The sequence below is a fragment of the Cricetulus griseus genome, chromosome 8 (assembly GCF_003668045.3).
Source record: "Cricetulus griseus strain 17A/GY chromosome 8, alternate assembly CriGri-PICRH-1.0, whole genome shotgun sequence".
NCBI lineage: Eukaryota > Metazoa > Chordata > Mammalia > Rodentia > Cricetidae > Cricetulus > Cricetulus griseus.
This window is the reverse complement of record NC_048601.1, coordinates 48,619,093-48,625,409: the sequence shown is the minus strand read 5'-3', so window position 1 is coordinate 48,625,409 and position 6,317 is coordinate 48,619,093.

The following is a 6,317-nucleotide window of genomic DNA, read 5'->3' as shown; positions in this document are numbered from 1 at the left end:
TTTTGGCTCTGAAATAGAGGCACTCATATCTTGGAAGTAACCAACAGCTGTATAATTGAACTTAAGGCTCACTCAGCAGGAGGGAAATCATGTTGATAAGGGAAACCTAGTGAGCTCCTTGGGGTAGTGAGATCACAGATCTTAAAAGAAAACCTACAACTGCCACTACTAGAATAATTTCTAACTGCATTTTAAATACTTATCCTCATACACAAATATAAGTGCATCTTCACCCCGCACCAGAGAAGCTTCTCTCTTTGCAGCAAATGGAGACTATAGCAGAAAACCACAACTGGTCTCAAGGCATAGGTCAACTGATATTGAAGAGCACAGCCCCAGTGGATATAATATATAACACTACTCCTGTATCTAAGGCTCAGAGAACATGGTTGAAGAGGAAGAAAATGATTATAAGAGTAAGAGGACCAGGAAGGTTGCTCTTGAGACTGTGCCTCCTGGAAAGGACAGAAAAGCTTCACCCACGACACCTTTATGAAGTCTGCCCTGATAATGAACAATGACAATATCACTAGATATGCTAACTCAGGAGGGAAATCTCACAGGGTCCTAGCCCTAGACAAAGAGCTGCAGGTAGCTAATACCTGCTGAGAGAGAGAGACTTAGTCTCTTCCATGGATGAACTCCTGAGTTGGCCATCCAACACAAACTGGTTGCCCTGAAATCATATACACACAACATTAAACAGACTCAGTAAATTGTATTTTAGGGGCAAGGGAGAGGTTGGAGGGATGTTGGAGGGGTTGAAGGCAGGAAAGTGGGATGTGATGTAATTATATTTTAATTAAAGTTTAGTAAAGGAAAATCTGAAAATTTCCAAGGACTTACCATATATAATTAATTACAGTTGTGACAAGAAGTTTAGTCATGATGGGTAAATATAAGTTTATTTATACTGACGGTTCAATAACAAATTATTAGGGTTTAAGTCCTCACTTAACTTTTTCTCATTGTTTTTCTGTGCTGGAGATTGAACCCAGGGCCTTGCACATGGTAGGGAAGTGATGTACCACTGAGTGATAGCCCCCTAATCTAGAATCGTTTTATATGAGTAAATCCTACTTCCCATCAAATACCAGTGTAAGCAATCACCCCTGATTAGACTTTCATTCATTCATTAGATATTTATTAGGCACTTCAAACATGCCATGGAATTGTACTAGGTGGGCAGAGTACAGAAGGAAATGACAAATGAACATGCCACCCATCTCTCTACATTTTACATTAAGGTAGGAAGGACAGAAAATGAACAAATGACACACTATGTGTGATGGAGCCACACACTTTATAGAGAAAACAACTGATGAGGGAGATGGTGTTGTCTGCTTGTCATGAAGTTTTAAACAGAGGATTCCAGCAGAAATAATAGCAGTAATAGTGGTTCCTAATATTGTGTGTGCCATGGCATACCGTCTACATCCTCACCATGCAGCAAGTTCTTTCCATTTAATGCTCATACCCATTGCATTTCACAGACAAAGAATAAAGAAAAATCCCAACAAGAAGATCACACAACTTATGACACATATAATAGGAGAAAAGAATGGCCACTCTCAGGGTTCAGTATCTTAACCTCGCCACCCTGCTTCTATTCCAGTCCTCCTGTCCATTATGCCCTACTGAAGAGCTGTCACGTGAGCCATGCTAACCTAACTTTCTAGTCCTGGTTGATTTCAGCCACAGCAATGTAAAGATGAACTGCTTATTTTCCAACAATAGGTCTTCCAATATGACTTGTTAGATGGAGTAGTAAAGTTAATTAATGATAAGGACTATTTATATATCTAGAATATGTATTCCATCTATATTAAAAGTTTTATAGCAGCTGACAAAATTTGGTGCAGAACAGACTGGTTATTTGTGTATATGTATATGCTGTGAATGGAAAGATAAGAAATTAAATCAAACAGTGATGAATACCAGATAAAGATTGATTGAGGGTGGCTGGGGTGCAGGCGCAGCAGGCACTGAGTTTAACTCCTGGGGTACAGGCACAGCAGGCACTGAGTTGAATGCCTTATGGCTGTCAGGAACTGGATCTTGCCACATGTTCCCAGCAGCTAAGGTAGACAGAAAAGCCATACAGAGTTATATAATATTCATTTACTTTTTTTGGGATAGAAGGCAGAAAAAATTCATTTTAACTTCTGGAGAGAAGTTTCCTATAACTAAGTCCTCTTAAAAATTCCAAGACTCATAGTAAGGAACAGCTGCAACTTTGCAGGAGGCCCATACTTCTGCTAGAGAATTTTTTTTACCTACTTTCTTAAATGACTTAGAGCGTACAGGAAACTGGCATCTCTCTAGGCAGAAAATGTTGAAATATATGGTCCAGGTATTTTGTGTTCTGCATACCTTATTCAATAATGAGAGAAAGTATGCACTTAACATTTCCATGGACCTCCTCACCATATTAATTATAATAATTAAACTTCTCACATCAAAATCTACCATATGTGAGGTAAAAAAAATATAAAACAAACAACAACCAAAACCTGAACAAACAACAAATTCAGGTGGCATTGGATCACAGGAGTCAAGATCCTCACTGAACTTCTTACAAGTGCCATTCCATTTAGTTCCCACATGACACTCTTGAGTTCCACACTGTGGCATTCCTGTGTTAATAACAAGAAGTCTGAGCTTCAGAGAACTTAAGTAAGTTTTCCAGTGTTGCTCAGCATGCACACAAAAGAGAGCTCGGCTTCAAATAGAGTCAAAGTGATTTCAATGTTTCTATTTTTAGCTACTATTTTAAGGTTATTCTACTTCTTAACATATATATTAATGTACACAATATATTAAGTAATTACATATTATATTTTAGAATGTATTAAGGAAGTAAAATATTTTATTATATATTATATATTTTGTTTATTTTATATAACATTTTAATATACCTTTATAATGATAACTCTTTCTGCCAGCTGCCTGAGTTCTGCCACCACCTTAGGGCTCCCAAATAGCACACAGAGATTAATATTAGTTACAATGCTGCTGGCCAGTGACTAGGATTTCTTATTTGCTCGCTCTGTCTTAAGCATCAACCATAACCATTAATCTACATATTTTATAAAGACTTATCTTATTGAGAATGCCAGTGGCATGTGTCCTTTCTTCCTGGGATCACATGGTGACTCTCCTCTCTTTCCTGTATTTCCAAGAATCCTCCTAGTCCTGCCTAACTTGCTCCCCTATTGGTCAACAGTGCTTTATTTATCAACCAATAAGACAAACATATACACAGAAGGACCTCCCCCATCACATCTTATACTTTATTATTATATATTATTATACATTAATTTTACTTTTATGTATACAGGTGTCCTCCCTGCATTTACAGCCATGAACCAGGTGTATGTAGTGCTTATGGAAGCCATCACATCCCCCAGTACTGGAGTTACAAATGGTTGTGAGCCACCCAGTGTGTGCTGGGAGTTGAACCTGAATCCTCAGAAAAAGCAGTCAGCGTTCTTTACGCTTAACTCTCTCCAACATCTTCTTTAGTATATTATTTCTGATGTTTATTGAGATAATTACAGGCATATAAATAAGAGGATATAAATATTAAGATGAGAAGGCATATAGAAAGAACATGTGTTTTCAACTTTGAAAAAGAATGAGCATAAGGAAGAACATAACTATAAAAATTACAGGAAATAAGTTCTTCTGCAACCAGGATAAAGGCAGGAGAAATGACTGCAGGCTCCTTTCCTTCCCTCTAGAAACTTAGGTAGAGAGAAAGGTCTGGCACTCTTGGCTGATTGATGTTTTAGCACCAAGGACAGCGACATGCATTCCATCCACTAGGTGGCAGGGTGGCCATACTTTGGAGGGACCTGTAGTCAGCTTGACCCAACTCTGGCTCTCTAACAAGCCTGAAGCAAACTCCATCTCCAAAGCTTCGAAGTAGAAGTGGGAACGCTGCGGGTTAGGAAGGACAACAGTTTATAATTTTCCACAGACAGAACTTCAGATCTCTGTAAAAATTCAGTGGACAATTGACAGCAAAACTTAGGTTTCTCATTTGCAAACCATAGTGTCAAGAGTAAGAAAAAGTGCAAAATATTCAGTATTAGAGAAACTTCTGAAACAGTTCCTCATATCCCCTCTACTAAAGTGTGTCAATTTCATATTTGTCTGTGGATTGGGAATGGCTAAGTGGCCATTCTAGAAATCACTCCTGGAGCTATTCTTACCCAAGCTATTAAAAGGCCAGGATGGGAAGTTCAGAGAGGATATTGCCTGCCCCCTTTCCTTGAGAGCCAGGGTTCTCACACACAGGGCTTTAGAGGCAGACAAACCTGGGTTTGGATTTGAGGCTCTCACTTTCCCACTATACACCATCAATAAGCAATACTGTCTCTAGACCTGAATTGTGAAACAGGACTAAACAATGGTGTATGATTGACAGCACTATCATGATGACTTGTGCTTGCACACACACAGCTCAAAGTCCAGCACATAATGATGACTAGATGAGCAACCCATGATGCTGATGGTAAATGGACTCTGGGGCTTAAGAGGCAAGTCGAAAAGAGTGTGCACAACTCAATCAGATCCAAGACATATCTGTAACCATCTCACACTTGTGCATTGACTGAGCAGTTGTTAAACATCCATAGTGTGAAGTTATGAAAGCAGTTATGAAGATATTCTAGCTCCAGTTGTGGATTGCTTCAGCCAACGAAATAAGAGCAACAGTGTGCAAAACTGCCAGATGGCATGTTGGAAAGCTAATTTGTGCAATTTGTGCTTGCTTTCCATGCCGGCCAGATTTCCAGCACTATGGCCAGTGCCAAAGAAGCTCCATCTGCAAGAGGAAGGAGTTTATCTGGGCTCATGGTTTTAGAGGTTCCAGCTCCACTGTCTTGGTAGCTCAGCATGGTAGGCATATGTGACAGGGCCAAACTGCTCAACTTACAGCTGGGAAGTGACACAAACTGAGTCAGGGCCAGATTTCCAGTGTCTTTCAAGAACATGTCCACAGTCATCTAAAGATGGCTCCCTAGGCCTCATTCCCTAAAGGATCCACCTCACCCCATGCGTAGTGCCTTGGTGGGGACCACACCTTTACTAAGAAATCATTAGGGGACACTTAAGCTACCGTAATGTACCACCTTTCCCCTCTACAACAGTGTGGTTTCAGATATCATACTAAGAAGGGTGACATCGTAGGGAAGAGACCCCAGGCTGATTCCTCATGGGCATAAGGTGCACCTAAGAAATCAATGGTTCTGCTAGCTGCAGTGGAATACATCTATAAGCCCAGAATAGAGGATCATCGTGAATACACAGCTATCCTGTACTACATGATGAGCTTGAAACTAGCTTGGGTTACATAGTGAAACTTCCCCGAAGATAGGGAGGAACAAAGGGAGGGAGGGAGAGAGGGAGGAAGGGAGGAAGGGAGGAAGGGAGGGAGGGAGGGAGGGAGGGAGAGGAGGACTGCTCTGGGAAAGTGGCAAGCTTCTCTAGTAGAGAAATACATGATGTGGGCAAAATGTAGATCTCTGTTCTCAGTAGAGGAGATACAGTGAAGCCACAGAGTCAGGCAGAAGAAAGGCATGACCCGAGAAAGCCTCAGAGTCAAGCAGAAGTGAGTTGGCTTGGGAATGACTTACAAACTCACCAAGGCCCTGTGAGAACCTCTGAGAAGTGAGCATGGTGGGGGCGAGGAGGAGGCTTTACACCAAACACCAAGTGACATGATCAATCTTACTGGCATTGCAACTTAGAAGGTATATTTATGTACATTTTTGCTTGGAATCTTTTGATCTATACCTACAGCAGTAAAAGCCTCAGTAATTTGTATTAAACAGTGTTGGGCAGGAAACCAGAACTTCTTCTGGCTATGCTGATCACAAGGGAAAACTTAGACATACCACTTACTTTCTCTTGGCTTCTAGAGTTAAAAAGCCAATGTCATTTCTGACCCTTTCGAAGCCTGTTTCTAAGACACATTTGAAGATGTTGAGAAGCTGCACTGCTGAGAAAATCTGCAGGTGTGATTAGAAACGGTTTCAATATCACCAAAGCCACCCTCTAGCACATTCAGCTCTACAGCTGTGTACAGACCCTCTGTGGGCTCCACCCACCTCTCTGGTGCATTACCATGGAGTGATGCATTACCATCAGATAGTGAGGGCCTCAGGGCTGTCTCAAGTGGCTACAGCCACTGCTGCTCAGTTAGAGAGGCTGGGAAACCAGAGAATTAATGGCTCTTGGAAGCAGCCATGAATAATGTGGGCTATAAATTGGTACCCAAAGGCCTAAACCCTTCTTTCTCCAGGAAGTGT